The sequence below is a fragment of the Coenobita brevimanus genome, chromosome 31 (genome assembly GCF_032717465.1).
Source record: "Coenobita brevimanus isolate Jiangsu-jjx chromosome 31, ASM3271746v2, whole genome shotgun sequence".
NCBI lineage: Eukaryota > Metazoa > Arthropoda > Malacostraca > Decapoda > Coenobitidae > Coenobita > Coenobita brevimanus.
This window is the reverse complement of record NC_136984.1, coordinates 15,851,234-15,862,798: the sequence shown is the minus strand read 5'-3', so window position 1 is coordinate 15,862,798 and position 11,565 is coordinate 15,851,234.

Sequence of the window (11,565 nt, the reverse complement as noted above, 5' to 3'; positions counted from 1 at the left end):
GAGAGTGTATGTGAGTGAGGTGGAGGGGGAGAGGGAGGGGAGGCCGAGGATGAGATTGAGGGATGGGGTGGAGAGGTATATGAGAGATGTGGTTGTGAGTTGGTAGCAGGGCATTGAAATGGCGGGAGACAGTGCGACTTGGAGTCTATTTGTTTTTGGCCACCCCAAACGGGATTGAGGCGTCTCTATATATATATATATATATATATATATATATATATATATATATATATGATATATATATATATATATATATATATATATATATATGCCTGTGTATGTTTGTGTGTGTGTGTGTGTGTGTTAGGTGGGTAGGTGTGTGAGTAGTAATTTGTCCAGGTATTTAGTCCATCTTTTGCAGTAAAACAGCACTATATCTTGTGTTAATGAGCATTTTATTGAGCATCAGAACACTTGCACAACATGATTATACAAAACGACTCTGCTGAAGAAGCCTAATGAACATCATTGGTCTACACTTATGTGCCGAGCTTCTCGCTAAGTAGTTTAATTTCGCTAACAGTGTTGTGTTTGTATATTTTATGAGTTTTTTTTAATAATTACTCCATAAATACGCACTTCCACAGCACTTAAACTCATTACATATATAATTATACGACTCTGATGGACCAATGGCCCATTTAAAACTGTGCTTGCCACCTGGACAATGAGAAATGCCTGGCTCCATGTGTGGTTTTGGTAGGTTTAGTGTTTCTCTTGTAATTCACAGTTAATTTTTTACTCTCAGTTTTCTCTTCCGTCTCTAGCCATATAAAAATGTCTCTAAATCGGTAGAAGAAGGTGCATCAGTTGCCATATCCTTCCAGTGTACAGTCATCAACATTAATAAAGTGACAGAGCAGTCTGCCACTAGAGAGGTTAATCGCGCACTTCCAGCCTCGAAAACCTTCTCCTTACCCTCACCAAAACACTGATTTGTTATGGTGATGCATTGGAGACCTGAACCTTCGCTCACCGTCACGTTTTGCCTCGTGAAGTATTTATTTCATTTAACCTACCATTAGATGTATTATTAAGTGTCTAGATCCACCTTCAGTTCAACGAGAAAAAATTATATTGAAGTTTTAGCATATTTCAATAGAATGACCCCAATGTATACGGTACAGTTTAAAGATTTAGCCAATGTCTTCCAAACGATTGACTAAAATCCAAGTAATAGGAGAAGCTGCATGATTTCTAGCCACATAAATCCCTCTCCTCCCTTGTTATTTGGGTAGCTACATATCTACCCACCCACTTATCCATCTATCCACTCAGCCCATCCAAAACAATCCACCCTCCCCACCCCAGCCACGCACCCTGCCCAATCACCTGGGCGATCCACCCAACCCACCGATCCAGGTCATCCAGCCTGCCCACCCACAAATGTCACCCACCAGGTTCACCTAACAGTACTACCCAGCACATCCATCAACTTGCTTACCCACCATGAACCCTTTCAACCACCCAGCCCACCAACCTAATCACCCACCCAGAGCACCCCGGCCACACAGTCTTCACAGCAACCCTGGCGACCAACACTGCCCACTCACCCTGGCTACCCACTCTGCCCACACATTCCAACGACCCATCTTGCCCAACGAGACCATGTTGCCCACCGACCCAGGCCACCCACCACACACGATTGTCATCCACTCTGCTAATCCACTAATGCCATCCAGCATATCTACCCACCAAACCCTTCCACCATACCCACCCACCTCTTCCTGAATACTCACTCACCCTGCACATCCACCCCATCCAGAGAACCCACCCATCCTATCCACCCAATCCTCCCACTGACCCAGCTGCCCATCCACATGCCCAGACACCCTTCTTACCCAAACCCGTTCCCATCCTGTACATACATTCGAACCACTCATCCACCAAACACATCCAATCCAAACCTAACTTACTGACCCTCCCCCGGCCACACACCGATCCAGCCACCCACCCACCCAGCCCACCCCACGCATCCACGCGCCAACTCATCTACCCCTACAACCCACAACCCACTCAAAGCCACCCAACACACTCCATCTAAACACCCAACCCCACACTTACCAACTATCCTGCCCACCCACCTTGGCAATGCACGGAAGCACCACACTCAAAAATCCAGCCTCATCCATTCTATACAACTCCAACACACACACACACACACACACACACACACACACACACACACACACACACACACACACACACACAATAAGAAACAAGCATACAAAGACAAATTGACAGACATACACACAGACACACACATACACATACAGGCACATGCAAACAAAGACACGCACACACACTCACGCTCGCACACACAGACACTCGCATAGAAAGATGTAAGCAGACACAAACACACGCCCAGACGCACACACTCGCGCACACACAGACAAGTGTGCAAACACAGATAAGGCTACTTGCACATACAAATACACGCAGAACACACAGACACACTCCCACACAAAGACAGACGCGCACACACAGACATGCACACACAGACACATGCACACATTCACCATCCACATCCACTGCAGCCTTAGCACCCTCATACATACTCTTCACAGCATTCAACAACTTCCCATCTACTCCATATATTCTTAATACTTTCCACAATCCTTGTCTATCCACCCTGTCATATGCTTTCTCCAAATCCATGAAGACTGCATACAACTTCTTTCCCTTCTCTGGAAACTGTTCCACTAAAAATATAAGAATGAATATCTGATCTACACAACCTCTCCCCTCCTAAAGCCTCCCTGTTCTTCTCCAACTAATTCCTCTGTTATTTCCCTAACTCTGTCAATCAGTATCCTACCATATAATTTTCCTATTACACTAAGAAGACAAAAGCCCTTATGATTACCACACACTTCTTTTTCCCCTTTCCCTTTGTGCATGGGAATAATTATACCTGACTTCCAATCCTCCGGGACTCTACCTTCCTCCCAGGCCAATCTGTACATCTTCCACATCGATTCTCCTACTACCTCTCCCCCATGCTTCAACATTTCACCACACACTCCATCATTTCCTAGGGCTTTCCCCACTTCGACTTTCTTTATTGCTCCCACAACTTCCATCATACTGATTTCTTCCTGTCTTCTCACCTCCCACCTTCTCCCAACCATTTCCCAGCCACTTATACTCGCATTACTTTCACTCTTTACGTTCAATAATTCCTTAAAATGTTCTTTCCGTCTACTCATTTTTTTCTTCCTTCTCCACTAGTAATCTACCATTTTTATCTTCCACTCCCCTACTAACTTCATTGCCACCCTAACTCTCTTTACCTCTTTCCAGAACATCTTCTTACAGTCCCTCCACCTTACACTCAAATTTCTGCCAAATTCCTCATCCACTCTCTTCTTACTCTCTCTCACTAATCTTTTCACCTCTCTCTTCCTTTCTACATAACTCCTGTCCTTCCCTTCTTCTGTTTCTCCATTTACTCTTACATCCATTACACATCTTCACATCCTTTCATCTGCACACACACATAATCAATCATTGCCTTCCTTTCATTCAGTTCACCATCCACAATTCTCATCACTCAACATGTATACCTGTGGATCATTTTGTGCATGAAGAGGGTACTGGCGATCACCAATCCCCTCCTGGCACTGGCAATCTTATGTATCTCAGCAGGACCACAACCACTCACCAATTACTTCATCCAACTTCACATTCCCTACTTTACCATTCATATCACCAATCAAAAACACTCTCTCGTTCCTTTAAAAATTTTCCATGCACACCTCCACATTTGTCCAGAACTCTTCTCTCATTCTGCTTGCACGATCTTTCATTGGCGCATAGATGCATATGATCACCCACATTTGTAATCTAACTTTCAATATATATATATATATATATATATATATATATATATATATATATATATATATATATATATATCATGCCGTTTGCTTGTAAGTGTAATTGTAGTGTTGGAGCAGCATTGGATGTGTGCGTAGTCTGTGAACCAAGTGTGATCGGCCTGCACAAGCTGACTGGGTGCAAACATACTTTATAGTAAGCGACACTGGTTCAACCAAAGGACCCCTTGTGTCCACCAGTGTAGTACGTGGCCGTGTGAAGACTCCCAAAGTTTATTACCCTGGCAGGGCACGAACCCTGGTTCACCCGTGTACAAAATGCACACTCTACCACTGTACCACACAGGCTCCATATATACATATAGGAGCCTCTGTGGAACAGTGCTAGAGTGTGCAGATCGTACACGGGTGAGCCAGGGTTTGCGCCCCGCCAGGGTAATAAACTTTGGGAATGTTCACCCCGCCACGTACTGCATTGGCGGACACCAGGAGTGCTGTGGTTTAATCATTGTTGCTTACTATAAAGTAAGCTTGCACCCAGTCGGCTTGCACGGGCCAATTACACTTGGTTCACAGAGTACACACACACATCCAAAGCCACTCCAACACTACAATTACACTTACAAGCACTTCTCACCCTAAATACAATCTCTACCAGGCAGCCTAAGCCACTGGGTAGAGATACATTGGCTGTATCGTCTCGACTTCGGTCGGGATAGGCCAGTCCTTCGGTGGACCCTCAAACGGCTGATGAGATGAGATGAGGTGAGATATATATATATATATATATATATATATATATATATATATATATATATATATATATATATATATATATATATAGCATTCATACATAAAATGTTTCAGGAGTACAGATAGGAAACATTGCTTAGCAATATGTGCCTCTTAATCAATGATCAATGTAATTATGGGATGCTTAAAAAAACACAAACTTTAGTGTCAAAGAAGACAACATTAGATTGACCCAATGACGATTCACAGTTAAGGGAATGAGAGGAAAACGTAACTTACACACAAAGTTCTCCACAAACACGAGATCAAGAATCAAACACCTCTCCTGTGAGAGGAGTGAGGATAATGACGTTTCTTGGACAGTTTTCTCTAATGTAGAAAGCAAATATTATAGATCAATCCTACCTACGAATGAAAACTTATTCAATACGATACATAGGTCCGGAAATATGTACGCAGCAATTCCTTCTCATAACGTCAAGGCGCTTCAAGTGAATTTGACTAAACAAACACAATGGCGAGGAGACCAAACACCACAGCTTCAGCTTCCCCAGACCAAGTATTTCTGTACCATGAAGATAAAAATCTCACGAAATTCTCAGGCATGGACATTGATCACATCGATGTAATGACGCTTCTAAATGAGTGTGAACAACTTTTTGTTAAAAGGCACATAACAAATGAGAATGAAAAGATAGCTCTTTTTTCATCAAGAATTAACCAAGAAAGGTGCCCAGCTGGCGATCTGCTGAGATCTGATAAGCTCTTGCGAGCTCAGACATGAAGAGTTTAAAACAGAATAACTAAACATATTTCCTGGAGGTATTATTTTATTACCAGGTAGTATTCCACAGTTACATAAGATTTTGGATCTAATGAGACAACATACCACAAACCCTGTCTTAGGTAAAGTAACAGCAGATGTGTCCACAGTTAACAGAACGCTGTTTGCCAGTATAGATAACTCAGATTGGGTAACAACTGATGGGAAGATGTAACCAATGCAAGTCGTTGCCATCCTTGGTAATGTAGCTGCATTGTGTAAATTTTCTTATTGGGTACTCAGGGTAGCAAAAAGAGTTGTTTATACACCAGGAATGTGTTTATTAGATTTTATGAATGTGGTAGAGATGAACTGCAGCAAAGCAGGGATGAGTGAAATATCACAATCCAATAATACAAGGATGGGAATTACAAGCACGGTGGCAGCCATGAATACATTTAACACAAGTACAGAACAAAAAAGCTCGTGACCTGAGAACTACCAAACAAAACAACATATGACATCAAGGCAGCATTTGCAGACATCAGGCCACAAGCAGCCCCCCAGATTTGCACGTAGTCCAAGCAGAAACCGTGCCACAGAAAAACAAAATATAGAAAGTCATCTTGTGGGTCACATTCAGGAGATAGGCCTACTCTATGTTATTACTATGTTAATCCTGGTCAGATGAGGGCTGAGTGTTATAGTACGCACAAGGAAGAGAGAGATAAAGAGAAAAAAGAGTAGCCATATTGCAGACTGCATAAAACCACAGGACACTGGCCGCCACACTGCACAACAGTTGAAAGATTAATATCTGTTTTTAAGTCGGGGGGAAGGCATGCCACTACAAAAAAAAAAGACCATACATAAAGAAGAACAATCCTAGAGTGTATATAGGAAGCGTACACGGAAATGAGTGTATTTTGGTGACCACTTCCTGTGAAGATCAAGATTTCATTATTCTTGCATCCAGTCTTACCAGTGAATATTATAACACAAGAGGAATTAGAGAGGATTTTTAGAAATAAGAAGAAAGTAATCTTCGTGGAGGAATCTATTTTTGGCATATATGCTGTAGATGGCAAACAAATAACCATAGAGGGCATAATACAGCTAGACATCAATTTTACAGAGACTATGAAAACAATCACCACTAATTTATAAATAGCAGAACACATAGCAATAAGAAATAGCATGTTGCTGGGACTGAGAACCACAAGGAAAGAGAATATCATATTACTCCCACGCATGGTCGAGACAGATTATGACAGCGAATTCATAAAGGAAATTTCACCTGAAATGTCACCCGACAATTGGAGAGAATGGAAGGTAGTTGGAACGATCAACCAACCTGGCAGAACGATTCAGTCTGACATCAAAGAAAACGAGAATACACATGCACTCAATAAGACCACTCCACCTTCCTTCCCATCCTAACCACCACCTTTAGCCAGGGACTGAGATGACAGTAAATTTCCAACATTAATTCCCTCACATCTCACCAATGATGTAGCTATTCCATCTAAATCATATACAAAATCCACCATAAAGCATAAATTGAGGAATGATACTGTTATTGTCTTAGAAGAATCATGTAAAGTGAAAGGACTCTCGGTGGAAAACGCCTTATGTCAGGTGAGTAACGATGAGGAAACTCATGTGTTCCTAATTAATTGGATGAATGGAGAAGTGCAGATCAAAAAAGGAACTTGTATATGCAATTAAAAGATTTGTCATGCTCTTATATGTGAAGTAACAATAGGTGGAATATCATCTATCTATCTATCTATATACCTAGGCTGCTTCCCCCAAGGAAAGGGAGGTAGCCGAGACAGGACGACTCACTCTCCATTTACTCATCCATTCAAACACATTCATTCACATCTTAGCCCCAAAGGGGAGAACGGACAGATCCTCACCGCATCACACCGCACAAGGGTCAACTGCGCAATGCAATCAGTGACATCCGCAGCAGGGCCCGACAGCAGAACTGGTTTACCCCTGCTACATCATAACAGACCCATCCCCTTACCCGCACCTGACCTGACTAGCTGATCAGACCAAATGCGGGAGAATATCCCCTCAGGGCTGCGTCATCACTTATTCATTCACAATTTCTCTCCATTTATTTCTGTCACGCACAGCCACTCTTCCTTGCTCAACAGACATCCCTCTCGCATCCAGCGCTCTCTTCACACTGTCCATCCATCCTATTCGTGGTCTCCCTCTCAGCCTTACACCTCTCACATCAGATCTAGTTATCTTTTTCACCAATCGTAATATCAAGTAAGATAAAATCCACGGACAGAGAGTGCATACTGGGGAATCCGATTCACTCAGGAAATTTTGATATGGAAAATGATCCACTGGATTTAGTACAAAAACGCCAACAGTTTGGTCGCATTATCTGGAGAAAATCTAGGTTGTACACACCTGATTAAACACAAGTTTAACGAGCACCAGGACACACAACCAATATATGTACCAGCATATAGGACAGCACACTCACAACATACCTTGCAAATCAATATGTTGATGAAGTGATAAAAATGGGTCTTACTGAACCATCAGAGTCCCTATGGAATGACCCAATATTTTTCTTGCCCAAACAAAACGGTGAAATGCATGCGGTTGATGATTATTGTAAATTAAACCAACACACAATCCCAGACTGGTTTCCTGTGCTATTTATTAGTGACGTCTTGCAAAATATTGGACCAGAAAATAATGTATTTCCCACAACCGATTTGCTATCAAATTGAGTTAGATGACGGATCACGCAAATAACTGCTTTCTTAACAAATTCAGGGCATTATCAATGTAAAAGAACGCCGATGCAGTTAAGGACAGCCTCAGGCATATTCCAATGGTTAATAAATTGTGTACTATCAGGAATGTTGGGAAACGGTATCTTTGTGTACTTAGACATCAAAATTGCAACACACACAATAGTTGAACATTTACAGAAATTAGACCAGCTCCTACACAAGTTAGCCAATGCTTGTTTGAAAATTAAGTTAAATGCAAATTTTGCTTTAATGAAATCAAATTCTCAGGGCACAGGCTCGATGCAGAAGGAATACACACCTCAGACGAGAAAATACAAGCAGTAAGGGATTACCTCGAACCCACCAATGTGGATAAAGTAAGAAAATTATTAGGACTAGCAGGATATCATTCACACAACAATTCTCTCACATAGCAGAACCATTATTCCACCTACTGGAATAACAAGCTGTATATCAGTGGGAAAGGAAAAAAAAAAACTAGCATTTAATGAATTAAAAGATAAACTTACATGTGCACTTTGCGTGGCCTATCCTAATTCACAAAAGTATTTATAATTTGCATAGGCACATCTCTTTATGGATTAGGGACCGTAATGATGCAAGAAGATAAGCATGGAAAAAAAAATCAACCAATTGCGTTCACTAGCATACAAATAAAAGGCGCAGAGAAAAAGTATTGCACTACAGACCTACTGTTGAGGTACCTGCAGTGGTTTTTGCAGTACAAAAGCTTCATGATTTGGTATATGGTTTCGAAATTCACCTATTCACTGACCATTAACTAGTCATGGGCATGTTCCAAGAAAAACCTCTCTGAGATAAGAGCAAGACGGAAATGTATGGTTGAAAATTATAATGTACATATTCACTATATAGAAGGCAAAATAAATAAGACGCATTATCTAGGAACCTGATGAAAGCTCATGATGAAACATTTGGTCTAATGGAAAAAATCCCCAACCATGATGAAATAATGAAAGCAAAGAGACTTGATCCAATGTGGTCTAATACTATATACAAGTTGGAGAGTTGTGAGGACATACAATTATCCAAGCTACATATACCACTCGAACAATTCACAGTAGTTGACAATGCCTTATATAAGATCAAGCAAGGACAATCAAATCATAGAAGAAATAACAGACAACTAGTGGTACCTAATGATATGATATTTCACATTTTAAGAACAAAGCACAATAGTCCACATGCAGGACATCCTGGCAAAGATAGGAAGGTCAGACAAGCCCGGATGTTATACTACTGGCCATCGTTTCGCAAAGACATACACAATCACATAGACAGACGCGAGTCATGTGCGAGACACAAAGGTTACACATTAGCGAATGCACCTATAGGGAAATATCCTGTACCTAATCAACTGTGGGATGTTGTCACGGTTGACTTACTTAAATTACCCTTACCGTACAGTGATAATCAATACCTCTTCATTGCTGCAGATCGTTTCTCAAGCTGTGTAATTTTGGTCCTAATTAAGGATAAGACAGCAGAAACAGTGGCAAGGGTAATCATGGCCCATATTATCTGTAGATTCACCACACCAAAGGTATTAATAAGTGATAATGGAGGGGAATTTAATTCTGAAATCTAACAAGAAATATGGAAACAATGCAATGTAAAAAGCGTCATTGTCTTAGCCAGCATCCAATGGGTTGGTAGAGATACAGGACAGACTGTTGGATGTGCTAAGACATAGTCTTAATGAAAATTATGCAGGCTGGGATGATGGGATTCCAGGAGTGGAAGCATCAATAAATTGTGCAAAAAACAAGCCTGTAGGAGTCACATATCATTTCATTATCTACAGGACAGACAAAAAGTTACCGTACAAGATTCTGGAAGGTGAAAATTTGCCTATATACAGTTATGACGATTATCCATAACTCCGCTTGCGTGAATTCCAAGAGATATACAAAATGGTGAAGAAACTATTATCCTTGTCCAAGGAAGAAATGACGGAGTCATTTAATAAAAAGGCAAAAGAATCAGCTATCAGCATAGGAGTCAATGTCTATGGTATCATTCACACTAGAGACAATAAACTATCACCGAAATGTGAAGGCCCATACAGAGTAATTGAGAGAACCTCCAATATGGTAATAATTAAGTCACTGTTGAGTGGCGAAGAAAAGCAAATCCATGTTGATCAATTAAAATGGGTCTCAAGGAATTTTGTTAGCAATTATGTAACCTCGGACACCACCGAGAAACTGAACACGAATGATGAAAATAAAACTCTTTCACACGTGACCTCACGCATGACCCAACCAATCACATGCAGGGGAAATTGGAAAGACAAAACAGAAGGGGTTAGGAGAGAAAAGAGGATTGGTGGTACTATACATAGCACCTTACTATTGTGATATACTTACACCATCTTTGTCCACCTTAGCTACAAACAATCACTATGCATTTCTTAATCACATACATAAACACTTCCAACCATTGCCTAATATGGATTTAAACATAAGCACAAATATTAAGCAGACTTCACATAAGTTTGAAACTATGCAATTACCCAATCAAACGATGCATCCCTTGGAAGAATTGAGTATGAGCATCTTCAGTCCATATTATGTGTATAGCCCAGCTCTTGTCTTTATAATCTTCTTCATTATATTTAGTATATTGCCATTGGCTATGCACAGACAGCGAGCAAGGATTGCAAACATGGAATCAGTATTTATGGGAGGAGGAGTAAACATTCAAGTGAGACTCCCTTAGTGAAATGTGTACGAAATGTAAATATTGTAAATTATATATACTTAAAAATATTAAGGAGAATTATGGGGTAACATATTATATAATGTTAATCTAACTATACATAAATGATAAGCTAATATACATGTATCCATTTTATATAACAATATTAATATACCTCATACACTATCTATCTATCTATTTATCTATTATATATGTATAGATCCATACATTGATAGACAGATAGATACATAGCTAGACAGACAGACTGAGAGATAGTTAGGCAGGTAATAGGTACATTGCATATGGCTGATTGTTACTATTGTCTTGGCATGGTATTGCCATTAGCTTACAATTATTTGAATGCATATGTACAGTTGAGCAAGTAGGAAGTGCGAAAAAATACTGGGGTATATGGAGACATCTGGCAGTTCCCCGTAGTAAGTCCACGTATGTTTATGAATGAATCCCTCAGAACCCAGAGCCTGTGTAAGGTGGAACGTGATTGGCTGAACTTTTGAGTGGTCGTGAAGCAAATATTCTCATCATATTATACGTAAATCAAAGTTAATAACTGATAAACGACACGAAAGAATATATACAGAATACTACAGTACAGTATATAATGATCGAACGTGGAGTATAATAGAGTAATAAGCGTCAGCAATCTGTAAAACGTAACTGGCAACATAACACAGAA